The sequence below is a fragment of the Bufo bufo genome, chromosome 1 (assembly GCF_905171765.1).
Source record: "Bufo bufo chromosome 1, aBufBuf1.1, whole genome shotgun sequence".
NCBI lineage: Eukaryota > Metazoa > Chordata > Amphibia > Anura > Bufonidae > Bufo > Bufo bufo.
In genome coordinates, this window is record NC_053389.1 from 213149682 (window position 1) to 213176396 (window position 26715).

Here is a 26715-nt window from a genome sequence, read left to right on the forward strand (position 1 = left end):
GTAGCTCTTATCAGTAGTGTTGAGCACGAATATTCGCATAGCGAATATTAATCGCGAATATCGCAACTTCGATAATTCGCGAATATTGTGACTATACACTGCGTGCAGAATTATTAGGCAAATTAGTATTTTGACCACATCATCCTCTTTATGCATGTTGTCTTACTCCAAGCTGTATAGGCTCGAAAGCCTACTACCAATTAAGCATATTAGGTGATGTGCATCTCTGTAATGAGAAGGGGTGTGGTCTAATGACATCAACACCCTATATTAGGTGTGCATAATTATTAGGCAACTTCCTTTCCTTTGGCAAAATGGGTCAAAAGAAGGACTTGACAGGCTCAGAAAAGTCAAAAATAGTGAGATATCTTGCAGAGGGATGCAGCACTCTTAAAATTGCAAAGCTTCTGAAGCGTGATCATCGAACAATCAAGCGTTTCATTCAAAATAGTCAACAGGGTCGCAAGAAGTGTGTGGAAAAACCAAGGCGCAAAATAACTGCCCATGAACTGAGAAAAGTCAAGCGTGCAGCTGCCAAGATGCCACTTGCCACCAGTTTGGCCATATTTCAGAGCTGCAACATCACTGGAGTGCCCAAAAGCACAAGGTGTGCAATACTCAGAGACATGGCCAAGGTAAGAAAGGCTGAAAGACGACCACCACTGAACAAGACACACAAGCTGAAACGTCAAGACTGGGCCAAGAAATATCTCAAGACTGATTTTTCTAAGGTTTTATGGACTGATGAAATGAGAGTGAGTCTTGATGGGCCCGTGGCTGGATTGGTAAAGGGCAGAGAGCTCCAGTCCAACTCAGACGCCAGCAAGGTGGAGGTGGAGTACTGGTTTGGGCTGGTATCATCAAAGATGAGCTTGTGGGGCCTTTTCGGGTTGAGGATGGAGTCAAGCTCAACTCCCAGTCCTACTGCCAGTTTCTGGAAGACACCTTCTTCAAGCAGTGGTACAGGAAGAAGTCTGCATCCTTCAAGAAAAACATGATTTTCATGCAGGACAATGCTCCATCACACGCGCCCAAGTACTCCACAGCGTGGCTGGCAAGAAAGGGTATAAAAGAAGAAAATCTAATGACATGGCCTCCTTGTTCACCTGATCTGAACCCCATTGAGAACCTGTGGTCCATCATCAAATGTGAGATTTACAAGGAGGGAAAACAGTACACCTCTCTGAACAGTGTCTGGGAGGCTGTGGTTGCTGCTGCACGCAATGTTGATGGTGAACAGATCAAAACACTGACAGAATCCATGGATGGCAGGCTTTTGAGTGTCCTTGCAAAGAAAGGTGGCTATATTGGTCACTGATTTGTTTTTGCTTTGTTTTTGAATGTCAGAAATGTATATTTGTGAATGTTGAGATGTTATATTGGTTTCACTGGTAAAAATAAATAATTGAAATGGGTATATATTTGTTTTTTGTTAAGTTGCCTAATAATTATGCACAGTAATAGTCACCTGCACACACAGATATCCCCCTAAAATAGCTAAAACTAAAAACAAACTAAAAACTACTTCCAAAAATATTCAGCTTTGATATTAATGAGTTTTTTGGGTTCATTGAGAACATGGTTGTTGTTCAATAATAAAATTAATCCTCAAAAATACAACTTGCCTAATAATTCTGCACTCCCTGTAGTGCTATATATTCGTTATATCGAATATTCGTCATTTTCTCCATCTGAACACATGATTCCTTCCTGCTTAAAATGCTTGTGGGCCAATGACTCATTGGCCCACAAGCAAGAAGCAGGGAGGAATCAAGAGTTTAGATGGTAAAAAATTATGAATATTCTAAAAAACTAATATATAGCACTATATCGAATATATATTAGTTTTTTTAGAATATTCGTCTTTGACGAATATTCTAAAAAACGAATATATAGCACTATATCACATATATTAGTTTTATAGAATATTCTTTTTTTTTTCCCTAATTATTACAGTTATTGCCCTTCGGCATACTCCTGGGAACGCCTGGTGGTTAGAATATACCATCTGATCTGAGTTTTCACGATCTAACTCAGATCCGATGGTATATTCTAACCACCAGGCGTTCCCATGGTGATGGGGACGCTTGAAGTTAGAATATACCGCCAGGGTGCTGTGATCCGCGCAATTAACCCCTCAGGTGCGGGTTAATTGCGCTGATCACAGCGCCCTGTGCGCCCTCCCCCCCACCTCCCTAGTATTAAAATAATTGCCGGCCAGTGCGCCCCCCCCTCCCCAGTATTAAAATAATTGGTGGCCAGTGCGCCCTAACCCCCCCCCCAGTATTAAAATCATTGGTGGCAGTGGCCACAGGGTCCCCCTCCCCCCCTGGCAGTGGCCACAAGATCCCCCTCCCCCCATCATTGGTGGCAGCAGGCAGTTTCACTCAGCAGAATTTACTTACCTGCAGGGCTCTCCTCCTTCTGAGAACTTACAGGTCTATGCGCCGCATATGCCTTCAGCAATGCGCCGCATAGACCTGTGATTTCTCAGAAGGAGGAGATCCCCGCAGGTAAGTAAATGCTGCTGAGTGATTAACTAACCATGTCAGCCAGGACTTCAGTAGAGTCCTGGCTGCCATGGTAACCGATCGAAGCCCGGCCATTACGCTGGGACTCGATCGGAACTGCCTGCTGCCACCAATGACGGGGGGCAAGGGGGACCCTGTGGCCACTGCCAGGGGGGAGGGGGACCCTGTGGCCACTGCCACCAATGATTTTAATACTGGGGGGGGGGTTAGGGCGCATTGGCCACCAATTATTTTAATACTGGGGAGGGGGGGGTTAGGGTGCACTGGCCACCAATTATTTTAATACTAAGGAGGGGGGGGCGCACTGGCCACCAATTATTTTAATTCTGGGGAGGTGGGGGGGAAGGGCGCACAGGGCGCTGTGATCCGTACAATTAACCCGCACCTGAGAGGTTAATTGCGCGGATCACAGCGCCCTGGCGGTATATTCTAATTTCAAGTGTCCCCATCACCATGGGAACGCCTGGTGGTTAGAATATACCATCGGATCTGAGTTAGATCGTGAAAACTCAGATCCGATGGTATATTCTAACCACCAGGCGTTCCCCGAATATATGTGATATAGTGCTATATATTTGTTTTTTAGAATATTCGTCATATTGTAAGACAAGAATATTTAGCAACATAGCGAATATTCGTAAATTACACATATAGACTGAAATTTCACAAATCTAGCGCTATAATCTTTTTTTTTGTCAATTTTTTTTTGTCTCTTTCTGATTCAGAAAGATACAAAAAAATTAGACCAAAAAAAAAAGATTATAGCACTACATTAGTGAAATTGCAGTCTATATGTGTATTTTAACAATATTCTCTATATTGCTATAACTTTGTTTTTTAGAATATTCGTCCTATTCTAAAACAAGAATATATAGCAATATGGTGAATATTCGAAAAATACACAAAATCGCAATACGCGATTAATTTAATCGAATATTATTCACGATAAATAGCATAATGACGAATATTCGATTTTGACTAATATAAGACGAATATTCAATCGAATATTCGCAAAATATTGCAAATTCGAATATGGCACCTCCCGCTCATCACTACTTATCAGGGCGGGTGGTCTGTGGTTAGGCTATCAGTGCCAGAATAGCACCCCCCTGTAGGGCAATATCAGGGACAGTTCTTTGCCCACCCTGTCCTTCAATACCACATCATCATCTAGCCCAGGGATAGATGTTTTTTGCTTTCCCTCCAGGATTCATGGATTTGCACTGGAACCCCCAGGATTGTGGTAGGATATATGGTTTCTGATTTGGTGCCGCTGAGTACCTGATTTAGTACCGCCGAGCACTTGTTATTGCCTACCACATCTATGCTTTTTGCTTAACTTTAAAGGGGTTGTCCGAGATCTGAAAAAAAATAATATAGCACTGAAAATCTGATATATAACTGAGCTAAGCAAGTTTTATGCAAAAATATATATATATATTTCCTAATTTCCCTGGTTCTTTTCTGGCCCTTTGTTTACATGCAATAAAAACAATCTCTGCCCCTCCCCCTGCATTGCTAAGGGAGTGAATACAAGAGCTGCCCTGAGTGACATGTCTGCCTGCTGGGAGACTCTGCAGCATGTTGTATGTGTAGGACTACAAGTCCAAGCTGTATAATGACACTGCTAAGGGAGTGGATACAAGAGCTGCCCTGAGTGACATGTCTGCCTGCTGGGAGACTCTGCAGCATGTTGTAAGTGTAGAACTACATGTCCCAGCTGTATAATGACACTGCTAATACACACAGGATCTCCCCCCTTCCTTCTTGTGCAATGCTCTCTCTAGTCTGTCAGATCCTGTGCCCAGAATTGTCTCCTCACTGCCTGCTGCAGCTAGCCAGTATGTGCAGCCAGGGCTGTAGCTATAGGGGGTGCAGAGGTAGCAGTTGCTACCGGGCCCAGGAGCCTGAGGGGGCCCAAAGACCCATGTGCCACATAAGAAGTCACTGGTATTATACAGGGTGGGCCATTTATATGGATACACCTTAATAAAATGGGAATGGTTGGTGATATTAACTTCCTGTTTGTGGCATATTAGTATATGTGAGGGGGGAAACTTTTCAAGATGGGTGGTGACCATAGCGGCCATTTTGAAGTCGGCCATTTTGAATCCAACTTTTGTTTTTTCAATAGGAAGAGGGTCATGTGACACGTCAAACTTATTGGGAATTTCACAAGAAAAACAATGGTGTGCTTGGTTTTAACGTAACTTTACTCTTTCATGAGTTATTTACAAGTTTCTGACCACTTATAAAATGTGTTCAATGTGCTGCCCATTGTGTTGGATTGTCAATGCAACCCTCTTCTCCCACTCTTCACACACTGATGGCAACACCGCAGGAGAAATACTAGCACAGACTTCCAATATCCGTAGTTTCAGGTGATGCATATCTCGTATCTTCACAGCATAGACAATTGCCTTCAGATGACCCCAAAGATAAAAGTCTAAGGGGGTCAGATCGGGAGACCTTGGGGACCATTCAACTTGCCCACGACGACCAATCCACTTTCCAGGAAACTGTTCATCTAGGAATGCTCGGACCTGACACTCATAATGTGGTGGTGCACCATCTTGCTAGAAAAACTAGCTTCAGTGCATAACAGCTTCAGTGCATAAAGAGGGAAACACATCATCATGTAGCATTTTCGCATATCCAGTGGCCTTGAGGTTTCCATTGATGAAGACTGGCCCCACTATCTTTGTACCCCATATACCACACCATACCATCAATTTTTTTGTTCCAACAGTCTTGGAGGGATCTATCCAATGTGGGTTAGTGTCAGACCAATAGCGGTGGTTTTGTTTGTTAACTTCACCATTCACATAAAAGTTTGCCTCATCACTGAACAAAATCTTCTGCGTAAACTGAGGGTCCTGTTCCAATTTTTGTTTTGCCCATTCTGAAAATTCAGTGCGTTGATCTGGGTCATCCTCGTTGAGATGCTGCAGTAGCTGGAGTTTGTAAGGGTGCCATTTGTGAGTAGCTAATATCCGCCGAAGGGATGTTTGACTAATGCCACTCTCCAGTGACATGCGGCGAGTGCTACGCTGTGGGCTCTTGTTGAATGAAGCTAGGACAGCCACTGATGTTTCTTCATTAGAGACAGATTTCATGCGTCCACATTTTGGCAAATCCAACACTGAACCAGTTTCACGAAACTTAGCAAGCAGTTTGCTAACTGTAGCATGGGAGATGGGTGGTCTCGTAGGGTGTCTTGCATTGAAATCTGCTGCAATGACCCGATTACTGCGTTCACCAGACATCAACACAATTTCTATCTGCTCCTCACGTGTTAACCTCGGCGACATGTCAATTGCTGTAAACAAAGAGAAACTTGTAAATAACTCATGAAAGAATAAAGTTACGTTAAAACCAAGCACACCATTGTTTTTCGTTTAAAATTCCCAATAAGTTTGATGTATGATCCTCTTCCTATTGAAAAAACAAAAGTTGGATTCAAAATGGCTGACTTTCTAAATGGCCGCCATGGTCACCACCTATCTTGAAAAGTTTCCCCCCCTCACATATACTAATGTGCCACAAACAGGAACTTAATATCACCAACCATTCCCATTTTATTAAGGTGTATCCATATAAATGGCCCACCCTGTATAAAGTGCATGCTGGACAAGTTACACCTCTGGCTGGAGGGAAGGGGTTAGGTCAAGAATTTTACATGGTGGGGGGGTGCCATTTACATTTTTGACTCAGGCAGCACAAAGGCAATGTGTTTCCGTAACCCTGGCCACAAAGCACCCAAGTCTAGCTCTTCCACAAGGGCCCAAAAGCCTTTAGCTACGCCCCTGTGTGCAGCTGAAGGGGTTAAGAATCTTAGGAGAGAGAGAGAAGACGGCAGTGAAGGGGGGCGTGGCCAGCACAGTGACGTCTCGTTTACAGGCTTGTAAACGACCTTTATCAGACAGGGAGAGAAGCTGAAATCACAGGTCATGTGACCCTCAGTGAACCAGCCACCGGAGATAAAGTGAGTTAATTGGAAAGCTGTTACATTTGCTTAGTTAGGAACATAGAAAGAACAAAAAAATAACTCGGACAACCCCTTTAATAATTTAATTTATTTTCATTTTGAGGGAAATCTTTTCCATTCACACGTCCGCAAAATGGGTCCGCATCCGTTCTGCAATTTTGAAGAACGGGTGCAGACCCATTCATTTTCAATGGGGCCGGAATGTGCTGTCTGCATCCGCATTTGCGGATCCGCACTTCCACATCTGTGCTTCCGTTTCCGAAAAAAAATAGAACATGTCCTATTCTTGTCCGCAATTGCAGACAAGATTAGGCATTTTCTATTATAGTGCCGGCGATGTGCGGTCTGCAAATTGCGGAATGCACATTGCCGGTGTCCGTGTTTTGCAGATCCGCAAAACACTTACGGACGTGTGAATGAACCCTTATAGTAACATTATTAAAGGTTATGTTTTATCTTTATGTATATTCTAATGGATTGCCTTCCTTGTACAATGTTATAATATACTTTCTATGTTAGAAAGTATATTATAGTGCATTTGTATTGTGCGGCAGTTGTGTGCGGTTCTGCTGCGATACTGCAGGTATATAGAGGGACAAGCGTTACTGGAACAAATAAATTCTACTGGTGTGATATACCAGTCGCCCCCCCAAAAAAAGATTGAAGCGGGGTGTTATATACCAATATACTTTCTTTATAGTGCATTTGGGTACTGTATAGTGCATTTGCGCATGCGCGTACGTGAAAATTATATTGCCGATATTTCGCATTGAAAAAATTAATGAATGGAGATCGCAAATTCGAATAATACATCTGGTATGTCACTGTCCATGTTGTGGGACTATTTGTGCACTTCTAGTAATTATTTCTTGGCTGCAAATATGAGCTGAAGGTTTTTCAGGTTCGCCTGCCATTAAAATGAATTGTACCCGCCGTGAACTTGTGGTTCGCGAACATTTGATCGCGTTCGTGAACTGTCCCGGCAGATGTTTGTCCATCACTAGGGGAGGAGTCTGCCTTTATGTAAAGTCCTGTCTAAAGCCCACAGTCCGAGAAGGTATAAGTGAGGGACATGAACATGTGGAGTCACTGTGGGTAGAAATACATGGAGGCAAAAATAATAATAAATTATTAATAGGAGTTTATTATAAACCACCTAATAAACCAGAGTCCACAGAAAATCTACTACTAAACGAGATAGACGAGGCGGCAAATCATAATGAGGTGGTTATTATGGGGGACTTCAACTACCCAGATATAAACTGGGAAACTGAAAGCTGTACATCTCATAAAGGAAACAGGTTCTTTATGGTCACTGGGAAATAGTGACCATAAAGTAATAACCTTCCAATTATCCTTCAAACGAGTGTTTCTACAGGGAGGAACAAAAATACTAAACTTCAAAAAGCAAAATTTAGCCAACTAAGAGAAGCCATAGGCATCACTAACTGGGACAAAGTCCTCAAAAATAAAAATACCGCCACAAAAATAATAATAAATTATTAATAGGAGTTTATTATAAACCACCTAATAAACCAGAGTCCACAGAAAATCTACTACTAAACGAGATAGACGAGGCGGCAAATCATAATGAGGTGGTTATTATGGGGGACTTCAACTACCCAGATATAAACTGGGAAACTGAAAGCTGTACATCTCATAAAGGAAACCGGTTCTTAGCAATAACCAAAGACAATTACCTTTCCCAACTGGTTCAGAACCTGACTAGAGGGACGTAGTATCAACCAATAGACCTGACTGAACAACAGATGTGCAGGTTTGGGGATACCTTGGAAATAGTGACCATAAAGTAATAACCTTCCAATTATCCTTCAAACGAGTGTTTCTACAGGGAGGAACAAAAATACCAAACTTCAAAAAGCAAAATTTAGCCAACTAAGAGAAGCCATAGGCATAACTAACTGGGACAAAGTCCTCAAAAATAAAAATACCGCCACAAAATGGGACATTTTTAACTCCTTAAGGACACAGCCTTATTTCATCTTAAGGACCAGGCCATTTTTTGCAAATCTGACCATTGTCACTTTAAGTGGTGATAACTTTAAAACACTTTGACTTATCCAGGCCATTCTGAGATTGTTTTCTTGTCGTCACATATTTTACTTTATGACACTGGTAAAATGGAGTAAAAAAAAATCAATTTTATTTATAATAAAATACCAAATTTGCCCAAAATTTTGAAAAATTAGCAAATTTCAAAGTTTCAATTTCTCTACTTCTATAATACATATTAATACCTAAAAAAATAGTTATTACTTTACATTTCCCATATGTCTACTTCATGTTAGGATCATTTTGGGAATGACATTTTATTTTTTGGGGACGTTACAAGGCTTAGAAGTTTAGAAGTAAATCTTGAAATTTCTCAGAAATTTTCAAAAACCAACTTTTTAAGGACCAGTTCAGGTCTGAAGTCACTTTGTGAGGCTCACATAATACAAACCACCCAAAAATGAACCCATTCTAGAAACTACACCCCTCAAGGTATTCAAAACTGATTTTACAAACCTCGTTAACCTTTTAGGTGTTCCACAAGAATTAATGGAAAATAGAGATACAATTTCAAAATTTCACTTTTTTGGCAGATTTTCCATTTTAATATTTTTTTTCCAGTAACAAAGCAAGGGTTAATAGCCAAACAAAACTCAATATTTATGACCCTGATTCTGTAGTTTACATAAACACCCCATATTTGGTCGTAAACTGCTGTACGGGCACATGGCAGGGCGCATGGCATGCCATACGGTTTTTGGAAAGCAGATTTTGCTGGACTGGTTTTTTGACACCATGTCCCATTTCAAGCCCCCCTTATGCACCTCTAGAGTAGAAACTCCAAAAAAGTGACCCCATTTTAGAAACTAAAGGATAGGGTGGAAGTTTTGTTGGTACTGGTTTAGGGTACATATGATTTTTGGTGTCTCTATATTACACTTTTTGTGAGGCAAGGTAACAAGAAATAGCTGTTTTGGCACCGTTTTTTTTTTGTTATTTACAACATTCATCTGACAGGTTAGATCATGTGGTATTTTTATAGAGCATGTTGTCACCGACGCGGCGATACCTAATATGTATACAATTTATTTATTTATGTAAATTTTACGCAATGATTTCATTTTTGAAACAACAAAAATCATGTTTTATTGTCTCTATAGTCTGAGAGCAATAGTTTTTTCATTTTTTTTTCATTTTTTTTACACAGCTTTTATTTTTATTTTTTTACGGTGTTCACCTCAGGGGTTAGGTCATGTGATATTTTTATACAGCCGGTTGATACGGACGCGGCGATACCTAATATGTAGACTTTTTTTATTTAAGTAAGTTTTACACAATAATATCATTTTTGAAACAAAAAAAATATCATGTTTTAGTGTCTCCATAGTCTGAGAGCCATAGTTTTTTTAGTTCTTGGGCGATTATCTTTGGTAGGGTCTTATTTTTTGCGGGATGAAATGCCGGTTTGATTGGCACTATGTTGGGGTGCATATGACTTTTTGATCGATTGATATTACACTTTTTGTGATGTAAGATGACAGAAAATAGCTTTTTTTACACCGTTTTTATTTTCATTTTTTTACGGTGTTCACCTGAGGGGTTAGGTCATGTGATATTTTTATAGAGACGGTCGATACGGACGCGGCGATACCTAATATGTATACTTTTTTAAATTTACTTACATTTTACACAATAACAGCTTTTTTAAAACAAAAAAAATGATGTTTTAGTGTCTCCATATTCAGAGCCATAGTTTTTTTTTTTTTTGGGTGATTGTCTTAGGTAGGGGTTCATGTTTTGCGGGATGAGGTGACGGTTAGATTGGTACTATTTTGGTGGGCATACGCTTACTGTTATACTTTTTGTGATGTAAGGTGACAAAAAAAAGTGGTTTATTTAGCACAGTTTTTATTTTTTAATTTTTACGGTGTTCATCTGAGGGTTTAGGTCATGTGATATGTTTATATAGTTGGTCGATATGGACGCGGCGATACCTAATATGTCTACTTTTTCCTATTTTTTACCATTTTTTTTATACTTTATTTGGGGAAAATTACGTTTTACTTGAAACTTTTAATTTTTTGGGGGGAAAATGTTTTTTTTACTTTATTTTTTGTCCCACTTTGGGACTTCAACCTTTGGGGGTCTAATCCCTTTTACAATGTATTCCAATACTTCTGTATTGGAATGCATTGGCTGTATGAGTAATACTGTGTGTATTACTCATACAGCTTCCTGCCTGTGAGATCCAGGGGGCTGGATCTCACAGGCACGTCACAGGAAGGCAGCGGTGATGCCTCAGGAAGGCATCACGCTGCCTTCCATGCCATCAGGTCCCCCCTACAGCCCCACGGGGACCTGATGGCACCTGCGCCTGCCGCCGCTTCTCCATTGAAAAGCCGCAAACCGCAGGTCTGAATTGACCTGCGGTTTGCGTCGATCGCCGACACGGGGGGGTCACGGGACCCCCCTCACATTTAGCCAAGGTTCCTGCTCAATGATTTGACCAGGCACCGGGTTTCGATCACCGCCCGCCGAGCAGCGGTGATCGGAAATACACAGGGTGTACAGGTACGCCCTGTGTCCTTAAGTACCAGGACATCAGGGTGTACCTGTATGCCCTGTGTCCATAACACAACAGGTTAAAAGCATCCTAAAATCTAATAGTGAGAGTTACATACCTTATAGGAATAAAGGGTTAAGGAACAAGAAGAAACCAATGTGAATAAATAGAACTGTAAAGAAAGCAATAAATGACAAAAAGAAAGCATTTAAATCACAAAAACAGGGGAGGAAGCGAGGAAGCACTGAAAAACTATAAGGAAAAAAAAGACTATGAAAAAAACTAATAAAACTCGCCAAACTAGAGACCGAGAGATTAATTGCCAAAGAGAGCAAAACTAACCCTAAAATGTTCTTCAATTATATAAATGGTAAAAAGTATAAATCTGAAGATGTCGGCCCTCTACAGAGCAATGAGGGGGAAGTTGCAGAGAGCGACGAGGAGAAAGCAAAGCTATTTAATATTTTTTTCTCCACTGTATTCACTGAGGAAAATAAACTGTCTGATGAAATGCAGAATGTAAAAGTAAATTCCCCATTAAAAGTGCCCTGTCTGACCCAGGAAGTAGTACAACAGTGACTTAAAAAGATTAAAATAGACAAATTGCCAGGACCAGATGGCATACACCCCCGTATCCTAAGAGAATTAAGTAATATCATAGCCAGACCTTTATTTCTGATATTTACAGACTCTATATTGACAGGGAGTGTTCCACATAGCAAATGTGGTGCCAATATTCAAAAAGGGTGCAAAAACAGACCCCGGAAACTATAGGCTGGTAAGTTTAACATCTGTTTGTGGGTAAATTGTTTGAAGGTTTTCTAAGAGATGCTATCTTGGAGGATCTCAATAAAAACAAGCAAATAACATCATATCAGCATGGATTCAGAAGGGATCGGTCCTGTCAAACTAATTTAATCAGTTTCTATGAGGAGGTAAGTTCTAGACTTGACAGTGGTTAATCAATGGATGTTGTATCTCTGGACTTCTCCAAAGCATTTGATACTGTACCAGATAAAAGGTTAGTATATAAAATGAGAATGCTCGGACTGGGAGAAAATGTCTGTATGTGGGTAAGTAACTGGCTCAATGATAGGAGACAGAGGGTGGTTATAAATGGTACACACTCAAATTGGGTCACTGTCACTAGTGGAGTACCTCAGGGGTCAGTATTGGGCCCTATCCTCTTCAATATATGTATTAATGATCTTGTAGAAGGCTTTCACAGTAAAATATCAATTTCTGCAGATGACACTAAACTGTGTAAAGTAATTAACACTGAAGAGGACACTATACTGCTACAGATGGATCTGGATAGATTAGAGGCTTGGGCAGAGAAGTGTCAGATGAGCTTTAACACTGACAAATGTAAGGTTATGCACATGGGAAGAAATATTGCAAATCACCCGTACATACTAAATGTTAAAACACTTGGTAACACTGACATGGAAAAGGACCTAGGAATATTAATAAACAGCAAACTAAGCAGTAAAAACCAGTGTCAGGCAGCTGCTGCCAAGGCCAATAAGATAATGGGATGCATAAAAAGGGGCATAGATGCCCGTGATGAGAACATAGTCCTACCACTTTAAAAATCACTAGTCAGACCACACATGGAGTACTGTGCACAGTTCTGGGCTCCTGTGAACAAGGCAGACATAGCAGAGCTGGAGAGGGTTTAGAGGAGGGCAACTAAAGTAATAACTGGAATGGGGCAACTACAGTGCCCTGAAAGATTATCAACATTAGAGTTATTCACTTTAGAAAAAAGACGACTGAGGAGAGATCTAATTATTATGTATAAATATATCAGAGGACAGTACAGAGATCTCTCCCATCATCTATTTATCCCCAGGACTGTAACTGTGACGAGGGGACATCCTCTGCGTCTGGAGGAAAGAAGGTTTGTACACAAACATAGAAAAGGATTCTTTACGGTAAGAGCAGTGAGACTATGGAACTCTCTGCCTGAGGAGGTGGTGATGGTGAGTACAATAAAAGAATTTAAGAGGGGCTTGGATGAATTTCTGGAGTGTAATAATATTACAGGCTATAGCTACTAGAGAGGGGTCGTTGATCCAGGGAGTTATTCTGATTGCCTGATTGGAGTTGGGAAGGAATTTTTTCCCTCTTAAAGGGGACATACCTCAATTTTCACCCCGGCAGCCCCCCTGACAGGAGCATCGGAGCAGTTAATGCTCCGATGCTCTCCTTTGCCCTGCGCTAAATTGCGCAGGGCAAAGGCATTTTTTGGAGATCCGGTGACGTACCGGGACTCTCCATGGGGCTGCCAGGAACCCCGGCGAAGTCACCGGCACTGATGGACAGGATTAAGCTCTGCCCTAGCTAGTAAAACAGCTAGGGCAGAGCTAAAGCATGCCTCTCAGAGCCGGTGACGTTACCGAACACACTGCCGGGCGGAAGTTTACGCCCGGCAGTGTGTTATTGAAAACAAAAGAGCCCGTGCCCTGCGCGATTTAGTGCAGGGCAAGGGAGAGCATCGGAGCACGAGATGCTCCCTTTAAGTGGGGAAAATTGGCTTGTACCTCACAGGGTTTTGTTTTCCTTCCTCTGTATCAACTTGCAGGATAACAGGCCGAACTGGATGGACAAATGTCTTTTTTCGGCCTTATATACTATGTTACTATGTTACTATGACATGGCTCTTTTGGGCCTGAAAGGTGCTGTCTGGTTTAAATAGGAACCCAGACAACTCAGGGGATAGATCTGTAATAAAGAATGGATATACCTGACAGATTCTGCACTGCTCTGGTACTCCCAGCAGAGCTCTGTTCTGTTTTCCTGGCTCCAGAGTTGACAACATATCATCGCTGTAGCCAGTTACAGTGAAACTGGGCATACCTTTTCAGGATAGATGTTAACACTTACAGGATCCTGCCATTTTCTGTTTTTGCTTTTTAGTTTTTCATTCCTCCCCTTTCCAGAGCCATAACTTTTTTTTATTTTTCCATTCATATGGAGACAAGTTGTACTTTGGAATTGGAAAAAAAACACAATTCTGTCACATTTTTATGTTATTTTTTTTTAAGGTGTTCACTACAGTGTAAAATTGACCTGTTACCTTCATTATCCAGGTCAGTATGCTTACAACAATACCACATTTGTATGGTTTTTCTTGTGTTTTTATACCCCAAAAAATTTGTAAGCTTTGCATAAAAATTTTGGGGGTTTTTTATTGTCATATTCTAGCCCCTATAAAAAATGTTTTATATTTCATGGAGCTGTTTGAGGGCTCATTTTTTGCAGGGCAATCTGTTCTTTTCAGTGTCTTTTTGATCACTTTTCTTAAAAAAAAATTTGAGGGGAGGTGTAGTGACAAAAAATGGCGAGTTGACCCTTTTGAATTTATTTCCATTATGTCATTCACCGTATGGGATAAATATTTTAATACTTTAATAGAACAGACATTTTTGGATGTGGCGATGCCTATGATGTTTTCTTTTTTCATTGTTTATTTTTATTTTGGGGAAAGGGGGGTAATTTGAGCATATATATATATATAATTATTATTTTTTATTACATCTTTAAAACAAATTCTACTTTTTTTAAGTCACCCTGTTTATTCTGTGATGGGTATTTATCCATAACAGAAAACACCATTCACTGTATTCAAATACAGTGCTGACAACTGTAGACCTATATTGGAATATACTAGTGATAGGTATCAGAGTGTGCTTGAGGGTCTGAGCTATCACTGGCATTTTACAGCTTCCCTAAACTCAGCCAGGGAAGGCAGTTACAAGATGCAGGCGTGTGCAGTTCCTGCATTTTTACCACTCAGATGCTATGGTCAAATGTGAGGGGGTTAAATATCTGCGATCGGTCTTATGGCTGATCACAGACATTCGTCCTGTGCCTTTTGAGCAGCAAAAACCAGGTGGCTATCGTGCCCATTGCACTTGCAAGCAGCAACATCTTTAAAGTGACGACTTCCATTGTACATGCATGGCGGAAGTCGTGAAGGGGTTAAACATATTTTTTTTTTCCAGCACTTTTACATCAATTTTCCACATTCACTATATTTAAAAAATAAAATCCTTCAATTATTGTATTGGCTTATCATTAAAGGCAGGATTGCAATGACAGAAATCATCTTTGTATAGATAACACAGAATCCACTATACCAAATAGCTGATGGTCACAACCTATTTACTCCTTCTGTACTGTGACTTTTGCACAGAGAAGTCTTCCACAGAAGCCAATGAGACCTCTCCAGTTTATTGTGTTTATGGCCAATGTGGCTGCTTCAAAGTGTTTTTCTAAACAGGAAGTATTTACATATTTAATTATTGTTATTATGTATTATAATTATTTTTTGACTCTTTGTTGACATGGAAAATGTAAAAAAAAAATATCTAAAATTGTGTTTAACTTTATGATCACTTTATGATTACAAATCCCTTTTAAACCAAGGACAGGGCTGCCCTTAAGGATGCAGGAGCAAATCCCCTATACACACACTCATAGTATTTGCTTGTACTGTATGGCGGCAATACTTAGGAATTCTGTACAGTATATTATTATACTGTATATTACACTGTACAGCTGTGTGGGACTGTTATTTGAGCGATATCCTGTATGATGCTGATAATATGGTAATAAATAGTATTAAATAAAGTACAATTAATTACTTGCACTCTGTATAACAGTATACCCTATGGGGTGCCACCAACAGACAGAAGGAACAACTTAGGGCACCATCCAACATATGCTCAACCATAATGACATACATATCAACATAGAGTCATAGAGGTTGACAACAGTAAAAGACCACATGGTCCACCTAGCCTACCCTTATATTATTACTCATCTTAGGATATACACGTGTTTATCCCAGGCATGTTTAAATTCACTTACTGTCGATTTCCTATCCACATGTACTGGGAGTTTTGTCCTACCTATATGTAACATAGTATGCAACTGCAGCATTCGTCAAGCAAACCAATATGTGTAGTACAGGTCTCCTCAATGTAAGGGCGGGTTCGCATTGGCGTTATGGCATTCCGTTATAGATTCCGTTATAACAGAGTTATAACAGAACATAATGGAATTTTAGGACAGAAAGCAAAACGGAAGCCTTTAAGAGGAATTCTGTTTTTACTCCGTCCTAATACATGTCTATGGAGACACATAACGGTTCAGTTTGGTTCTGTTGTACATGATGGAAAAAATAGTCCTGTCGACTAAAGACTAATTGCCATAATTCCAATGCGAACCCGCCCTAACAGAGTTATTCCTAAATAAATGAAGTGGTTATGGAAATCACAAGTACACTAGATGATGTTGCCTTAGAAATAAGAAAGTAAGGACAACATTTAATTAACTCAATTTTTGCTATTTAGCATACTCTTATGATGTATTCAATCATTCTAGAGAAATATTTATTCAATACTATTCTTATGGTAATACACAGTTGACAAGACTTTGGTTAAAATAGTCATGACAGCCATGCCACATCCATTTTGCAAATGAATGCTTCTATTCATAGGATGAACTTGTTTCTGACCTGATAATAAAAGCTATACTTATCTGTCTGTCCCGGATCTAACCAATTTAGATCACAAAACAAAGTGCATATTTTTTGCCTTTTCTAGTTGAAAAACATATTTCCACTAAAGATCCATAATAAACTCCATCCGCTGAAAGCTGCATTGCAGAGAACGTTTTTCCTTTTCTGTTCCTCCATTAGTGTCTTTGTCACCATGGAGACCACAAAGAGATTCAACAATGCAACTTGTTTGATGTCCCCATACTCCCTGAGGCTGAGCATTAAAACTATAATCAATTTTCCACTAAATCCAAATATTTAGAAGTACAGTCTATAGAAAATCACATAGTAATGTCAAAGTCAGGCTTCTTTGTCCCCAATAGATAAGTGACAATGTTTCATGACCCACAGACACAGCAGGTGAGATAATTAACCTCCACTATCAAATAAATGCTCTGGAAACATTTCCAGGAAAACAATGTAACTGTGCACTAAGGCAGTAGTATGTATTAAATGTGTGGTTATGTGTCAATGTCATCCAGGACAAGATAAATCATCCCTCACATTGTAAAGTGAATGAAGAGATGAATTGCACATGTTGTACCCAGTCTGTTACATGTATGAATGAGGATTGTCATTATCAGCATAATAAAACAAAAATGAAACATTACATATAATGGCAAGCATATTCCGCCCAGGAAAGATGCTCCGTGTGGCAGCAGTATTTGCCAAACTGAACATTTCTCCTGTGAAGTGAACTGACTACATCATAATGTTCTATACTGCTGTGAATTCCCATCTCACCGAAGGTGAGAGACAACAGTTCAGTAAATCCTTGGTGAGATAGGATTTCATAGCATCATACAGTAAATCATGATGCTACACGTTCACTTCACAGGAGTAGTGTTAAGTCCCAGAAATACTTCTCCCACACAGAGCGTGTTTCCTGGACTACATAGACTTGTCTGTGTAGAGATGACCAAATTTATTGTACACTAAATTAATTTTACAAATCTCCCAGTAGATTCTAATTTCGAGGAACTCAAAACGTTTGGTATTCGGCTCGCACATTTGCTGAAAATGGTAACCAACCTGTACCGTTTTACAGATCAGAAGATGGAGAAGAAGCCATTTGTCATAAAAAAGGGACTACCGTATTTTTCGCCCTATAAGACGCACTTTTTCCCCCCAAAAGTTGGGGAAAAATAGCACTGCGTCTTATGGGGCGAATGCTGCAATTTACACACTTATACACAGCCGCCGCGCTGCTGTACAGCGCGGCTGGCGTGTGTATCAGCAGGGAGGGAGGAGGGGCTGGGGGCCAGCATCTTGTTTTGTAATGGCAGCGGGGTCCGATTCAGTCACTGTATTCTATTACACCGGGCCCTGCTCACTGTAGTAATCATATAGGCAATGTTAAACTGTAGAATTACTCTCCAATCCAGCCTGTAGTAATTACTACAATCTTCCGTAGCAGGCAGGAGGCCGGGCGGGAGGCGGCAGTGTAACTCACTACGTCACGCGCCTGCTCCTCCCACTTTATGAATGAAGCAGTCGGCGGAGGCGCATGTCGTAGTTAGTTATGCTGCCGCCGCCCGGCCTCCAGCCTGCTGTAGAAGTTAGTAGTAAGTACTACAGCCTGGATTGGAAAGGAATTCTACAGTTTAACATTGCCTATATGATTACTACAGTGAGCGGGGGTGTAATAGAATACAGTGACTGCACCGGGCCCCGCTGCCATTACAAAACAAGATGCCGACCCCCACCCCCTGTGTTGGGGGTTATTCACTTCACAGGGACACTGTTATGGGGAGGATCTGTGCATGACATATAGCATAAGATGCTATGTGTCATCCACAGATCCCCCATAGCAGTGTTATGCCATCCCCAGATGCCCCATAACAGTGACATCCCCAGATGCCCCCATAACAGTGCCATCCACAGATGCCCCCATAACAGTGCCATCCACAGATGCCCTCATAACAGTGTCATCCACAGATGCCCCCATAACAGTGCCATCCACAAACCCCCATAACAGTGCGTCATCCACAGATCCCCCATAATAGTGTCATCCACAGATCCCCCATAATAGTGTCATCCACATACCACCATTAGTTCAAAACCCACCCAAAGCACACCTTTTGTTTCAAAATATCAATATGTGTCTGATGGGCCGATGCATCTTATAGTGCGAAAAATACTGTATTTTTTTATATAAAAAAATCTGTGTGTTATTAAAAAGGCTGTTTGTTACCACAGCCACCATCCATTTACCCATAACTATATGTCACTCTGACATTATTTATACTGCCTTTGCAATAAAGAGCTTTAAAGGGGTTAGATACAGTCCTAGAAGACCAGAAAGTGTCATATACTGTACAACTTTTCAGGGCCATTGGGAAACTTTTGACTCATACTGAACTGAATATGGCTATTGAATATCAACTTAAATGGACCCAAAATAAATTTTGGGGAATTCACTTATCTCTATGACTAAGATTACAACTGATGATGGTATACAGGACAATGCTGTTGTTCTAAGATGGATAGTACCTCTATAATACAGCATGGATGACACATGAAACATTCCTCTTACATTCCATACTAAACAGTCAGAAGAAAACATGCATCTCTGAATATAAAATCAAAAGCACGCAGGAATACATTGTAGTTCCATACATTTCGTTAAGCACTATATAAAAAATCGTAATATAGCTGTGCATGTACAATAAAAGATTTTGGCATGCAGGTTTTCTTTTTTAGCCACTTAATCAGGTTCATTTTCCCTTTTTTGCACTTGGATGTAATGTAGTAGTAAAAGTATAGACTAAAATATTTTGTGCATACTGTATATCAATGCAAAAACAGTCAACAGCTAGAGAGGCTAACCTACAGCATACTGTGAAATGTAAGCATTTCTCCAAAAGCAAATACTGTACACTATTGACACTTAAAGGGGTTGTCCCACTTTGCTTTTTCAATCTTACGAGCAGTAAATGTCCTGATAACTTCCTGGTTTGGCTCAGGCAGTTGAGTGAAGGCCGGCCACGCCTCCTCATGACTCACTCTGAGAGCTCAGTCCTTGCGTGCTCGTTCATGTGGATGAGTCATCAGTCAGAGCCTGCAGAGTATGTAAAGCCCATCCCCCTGCTAGGGAATCACTCAGTGACCACTGACCAATGCTAGTGAACTAATGTAGTAGTAACTTGTGGCTGTCCTGCATTCTAATACACTTTTACACATAAAACCTGTGTTACAAACCCATTCTGTGCAGCAAAAACAATAAATCACTACAGCCCAAATGCATGTTAGCTAGTAGCCATATGATCTGTGCTAAATATAGATAGATATATTCACTGACTTATTACCCAGCTTTCCCGGTATCAGATATTATCACTGACTTATTACCCAGCTTTGCCGGTGTACAATATTATTACAGACTTATTACCCTGCTTTCCCGGTGTCTGATATTATCACTGACCTATTACCCTGCTTTCCCGGTGTACAATATTATCACTGACCTATTACCCAGCTTTCTCGGTGTACAATATTATTACAGACTTATTACCCAGCTTTCCCGATGTACAATAATATTGTACACCGGGAAAGCTGGGTAATGAGTCAGTGATAATATCTGATACCGGGAAAGCTGGGTAATAAGTCAGTGATAATATCTGATACTGGGAAAGCTGGGTAATAAGTCTGTGATAATATCTGATACCGGGAAAGATGGGTAATAAGTCAGTGATAATATCTGACACCGGGAAAGCAGCTTAATAAGTCTGTAATAATATTGTACACCGGGAAAGCTGGGTAATAAGTCTGTGATAATATCTGATACCGGGAAAGCTGGGTAATAAGTCTGTAATAATATTGTACACCGGGAAAGCTGGGTAATAAGTCTTATAGACTTATTACCCAGCTTTCCCGGTGTCTGATATTATCACTGACCTATTACCCAGCTTATGGGGGGGGGGGGGACATCTGTGGATGGCACTTATGGGGGGGAGCATCTGTGGATGGCACTTATGGGGGGGGCATCTGTGGATGGCACTTATGGGGGGGCATCTGTGGATGGCTGGATGGCACTTATGGGGGGGGCATCTGTGGATGGCACTTATGGGGGGAGCATCTGTGGATGGCACTTATGGGGGGGAGCATCTGTGGATGCCACTTATGGGGGGGAGCATCTGTGGATGGCACTTATGGGGGGGCATCTGTGGATAGCACTTATGGGGGGGAGCATCTGTGGATGGCACTTATGGGGGGGAGCATCTGTGAATGGCACTTATGGGGGGGCATCTGTGGATGGCACTTATGGGGGGAGCATCTGTGGATGGCACTTATGGGGGGGGAGCATCTGTGGATGGCACTTATGGGGGGGCATCTGTGGATGGCACTTATGGGGGGGCATCTGTGGATGGCACTTATGGGGGGGAGCATATGTGGATGGCACTTATGGGGGGGAGCATCTGTGGATGGCACTTATGGGGGGGAGCATCTGTGGATGGCACTTATGGGGGGGCATCTGTGGATGGCACTTATGGGGGGAGCATCTGTGGATGGCACTTATGGGGGGGCATCTGTGGATGGCACTTATGGGGGGGAGCATCTGTGGATGGCACTTATGGGGGGAGCATCTGTGGATGGCACTTATGGGGGGAGCATCTGTGGATGGCACTTATGGGGGGGCATCTGTGGATAGCACTTATGGGGGGGCATCTGTGGATAGCACTTATGGGGGAGCATTTGTGGATGGCACTTATGGGGGGGAGCATCTGTGGATGGCACTTATGGGGGGGGCATCTGTGGATGGCACTTATGGGGGGGAGCATCTGTGGATGGCACTTATGGGGGGAGCATCTGTGGATGGCACTTATGGGGGGGCATCTGTGGATAGCACTTATGGGGGGGCATCTGTGGATAGCACTTATGGGGGGGCATCTGTGGATAGCACTTATGGGGGGGGCATCTGTGGATGGCACTTATGGGGGGGGGCATCTGTGGATTGCCGCCTGGACTCCTTCTGGGCACCAGAGAGCACGGCGTCCTCGGTTGCTATGACGCCGTGCGCTCCCTCCTGCCACCGGAATACAGTGATACTCTCTTATAGATCATAGCAGTGTATCACTGTATTCCGGCGGCAGGAGGGAGCGCACGGCATCCTCGGTTGCTATGACGCCGTGCGCTCCCTCCTGCTGCTGGAAAACAGTAATACACTGCTATGATCTATAAGAGAGTATCACTGTATTCCGGCGGCAGGAGGGAGCGCACGGCATCCTCGGTTGCTATGACGTCGTGCGCTCCCTCTTGCTGCCAGAAAACAGTAATACGTTGCTATGATCGGGCGCCCGCACATGCGCAAAACTATGCGACGTGCACGCTCACAGTGTGAGTGAGAGGCCGGCTGCAGGATCGCAATAGATACCAGTGCGCAGGTGCGGCATGGATGCGGCCGGCGAGATGTGGCCGTATACATGGGATACCAGCACAAACAAAGGGAAGTGAAAGGAGCGTTTTTAGGCTGAATGCTATGGTTTTTTTTTATTACATGTATTATAAGAAATGTTCAGTGGGGGGCAATTAATTAATGTAACCCTGTTTAATGAAGTGGTACAACCCCTTTAAAGGAAATGTGTCAGCTATTAGTGTTAAGCGCGAATATTCGAATAGCAAATTCGAGAATTCGCGAATATTTCGAATATAGTGCTATATATTTGCAATATCGAATATTCGTAAATTTTAAACATCTGAAAAAACATGATCCCTCACTGCTTCTTGCTTGTGGGCCAATGAGTCATTGGCCCACAAATAAGATTACACCACTATATTAGCTAAATCGATCGATTCTAAATAATTTTTTCGAATATTCGCTATATTGCAAGAAGCATAGTGGAATCAATCTTGTTATTCGAATTCCCGATTTTTACCCGAAAATCGGGAATGTTATGAATGATCGCGTGAGGAATCGATCTTATGAGTGACGTAATTGTGTCACGTGACATGTGCCCTGGTTTCGGTTTTGCATTGCTTCCAGTGGAGTTTGGCGTTCATTCTGTATTAAAATCGGCCATCGAAAATGGGCAAAATTCGATTTCAAAAGGAAGAAGAAGAAGTTCTTCTCACTGTAAGTAATATTGTATTACAGCACTGTATTTTATTTCATATTGCATGCATGTCAGAACAATATTTAGCAACACTCGATCTACATCTAAATTATTTATATGTAGATTGAGTGTTGCTAAATATTCGTGTATGCAAATTATTTTTTTTCCTCCGCCGCCCGCCCCCCCTATAGCAGATACTACTGATTGGTGCACTGAGTATTCTTGTTACTTTGCAGCACTATGTCAGTAGCATGTATGTATGGACAACAGATAACGATAAATATCTATCACATGCACATAGCACGTCCGTTTTCCTGCCATGCAATATATACCACACACTATATACCATACACACAATATATATAGATTTAAATTTATGTCCATGATCTTTTTTTATCAGACCGCCAGTATTTGCTGGTTCATTTACCGTTACCCAACGTGCACCACGGGATGCAAACCAGAAGTACACCCAATACCGTACCGTCACTTAACTAGACAGGTACATCGCAGCTTGGCTGGCCGATATCTAATTGCTCAGACCTCACATAAATATAATCGCAATACAATCCGATCTTATATCGGTAACTTTAAATCTAATATTTCCCCTTTAACCCCTTCAAGACCAGGCCTATTTTCATTTTGACATTTTTATTTTGTCCTTCGTCATGTTCCAAAAGCCATAACTTTTTTATTTTTCCGTTCACATAGCTATATGAGGGCTTTTTTTTTGCGGGACAAGATGCATTTTTTAATGCCACCATTTAATTTACCATGTTTTGTATTAGAAAAAATAGTTTTATATGTAAAATTGGGAAAGGGTGGTGATTCAAACTTTTAATATAGTGGTGTTTTTTGAAACTTTATTTAACTTTTTTTTTTTACAGCAATTAGCCCCCATAGGGTCCTCGTACATGGGATCTTTTGATCCCGTCTCCTATTCACGATAATAGAGATCTATTATGGTGAATAGGATTTTTACACACTCCATTCTGCGCTATGCCTCGTGCATAGGTCAGTATGGAGAAAGCCATGGCAGGCCTGAATAGTTTCAGCAGCGTCCAGGCTGCCATGGCAACCGATTGGAGCCCCGCGATTTCACTGCAGGGGCTCCGATTGGAAGGAAGATGGAGGCGCATCACGTCACAGGTGCCGCGATGAGCCTTGATCGCGGTACCTGAGGGGTTGAATGGCAGGGGCGGCGCGATCCGGATGCCGGCTGTATCATTTAGCCGGCAGATCATGCGTATGGAGCGGGCTCACTGCAGAGGCCCACTCCATACATCCCCTGTCACGCAATGACATACCTTTACGTCATAATGTGTGAAGGGGTTAAAGAAGTAACTACTTTTTTTCTTTTTTTTATTGTGGATATTTCTTTGAATATTTGTATAATAAAAAAATTGTGATTATATGCTTTCATCTTTATCCTTCAGCGCTTTCTGGAGCGGGGATACCCTTGGACCAACAAAAGGGTAGAAAAAGAGGCAATAGTACGGTCTGTCCGGGCCAAATTAAAATTAAAAAGCGGCATATGGCACGACTACAAGGCAATTCAAAAAAAGTATTGCGACCTGAAGCGCCTACACCCAGATCAGGTCGATGAGTATAGTCGGCGATTATGCCCAGGTACAATGCTTACATGATTTTTGTATCTCTCTCTACAACACTCAGTAATGTATATATTCAGTTATGCTGCTAATCCGTACAGATGTAGTATGGTTAACACACAACCTCTTAACTCAAATTTCTTAACTCATCACGTAATCTTGAAACACAAGGTATTTTTAAAATATCTTAACGTATTTAGGCTACTTTCACACTTGCGTTAGGAGCGGATCCGTCTGGTGTCTACACAGACGGATCCGCTCCTATAAGGCCTAGTTCACATGAATGTTTTTTTTGCGGGTGTACAGGCCGTTTTTTTGTGTTCTGTATACGGTCCGTATACGGAACCATTCATTTCAATGGTTCCGCAAAAAAAACGGAATGTGTTCCGTATGCATTCCGTTTCCGTATTTCCGTTTTTCCGTTCCGTTGAAAGATAGAACATGTCCTATATTTGGCCGTAAATCACGGGTCGTGGCTCCATTCAAGTCAATGGGTCCGCAAAAAAAACGGAACACATACGGAAATGCATCCGTATGTCTTCCGTTTCCGTTCCGTTTTTTCTGAACCATCTATTGAAAATGTTATGGCCAGCCCAATTTTTTCTATGTAATTACTGTATACTGTATATGCCATACGGAAAAACGGAACGGAAAAACGGAAAGGAAACGGAAACACAATGGAACTAAAAAACGGAACAACGGATCCGTGAAAAACGGACCGCAAAAAACAATAAAAGCCATACGGTCCGTTCAGAACGGATCCGTTTGCATAACCATGAACAAAAAAAAAAATAATAATAATTTTTTTTGTTTTTTGTTTTTTTTTTTGTTCATGATAATGCAAACGGATCCGTTTTGACTTTACATTGAAAGTCAATGGGGGACGGATCCGTTTGAAAATTGAGCCATATAGTGTCATCTTCAAACGGATCCGTCCCCATTGACTTACATTGTAAGTCTGGACGGATCCGTTTGCCTCCGCACGGCCAGGCGGACACCCGAACGCTGCAAGCTGCGTTCAGGTGTCCGCCTGCTGAGCGGAGCGGAGGACAAACGGAGCCAGACTGATGCATTCTCAGCGGATCCGCCTCCACTGAGAATGCATTAGGGCTGGACGGATCCGTTCGGGGCCGCTTGTGAGAGCCTTCAAATGGAACTCACAAGCGGAGCCCTGAACGCTAGTGTGAAAGCAGCCTTAATTGCATTAAGTTTACATAACACGTCTCATAAAGCATGTGTGTTAACTCTACTACATCCGTATTTCATCCCTTTTCAAATGATTACTTAATACCTGTTGTGACATGTACAAAATCTTCTGGTTTCATCATATATCTTTACCTCGCTGAGATTGTATATATATTAGTATGCACATAGCGCAGTACTGATATATGATGTCACCAGATGATTTCATACGTTTCACACACACATAAATATATATAGGTATTTTTGTTTATATCTACATAAACTGCAAACATCATTCAGCATTCCGGTCAACGTCCCCGACCATTACATACATCCCCCACTTAATTTGCATGGGATTCAAGATTATATACACTGCTCAAAAAAATAAAGGGAACACTTAAACAACACAATGTAACTCCAAGTCAATCACACTTCTGTGAAATCAAACTGTCCACTTAGGAAGCAACACTGAATGACAATCAATTTCTCATGCTGTTGTGCAAATGGGATAGACAACAGGTGGAAATTATAGGCAATCAGCAAGACACCCCCAATAAAGGAGTGGTTCTGCAGGTGGTGACCACAGACCACTTCTCAGTTCCTATGCTTCCTGGCTGATGTTTTGGTCACTTTTGAATGCTGGCGGTGCTTTCAATCTAGTGGTAGCATGAGACGGAGTCTACAACCCACACAAGTGGCTCAGGTAGTGCAGCTTATCCAGGATGGCACATCAATGCGAGCTGTGGCAAGAAGGTTTGCTGTGTCTGTCAGCGTAGTGTCCAGAGCATGGAGGCGCTACCAGGAGACAGGCCAGTACATCAGGAAACGTGGAGGAGGCCGTAGGAGGGCAACAACCCAGCAGCAGGACCGCTACCTCCGCCTTTGTGCAAGGAGGAACAGGAGGAGCACTGCCAGAGCCCTGCAAAATGACCTCCAGCAGGCCACAAATGTGCATGTGTCTGCTCAAACGATCAGAAACAGACTCCATGAGGGTGATATGAGGGCCCGACATCCACAGGTGGGGGTTGTGCTTACAGCCCAACACCGTGCAGGACGTTTGGCATTTGCCAGAGAACACCAAGATTGGCAAATTCGCCACTGGCGCCCTGTGCTCTTCACACTGAGCACATGTGACAGACGTGACAGAGTCTGGAGACACCGTGGAGAACGTTCTGCTGCCTGCAACATCCTCCAGCATGACCGGTTTGGCATTGG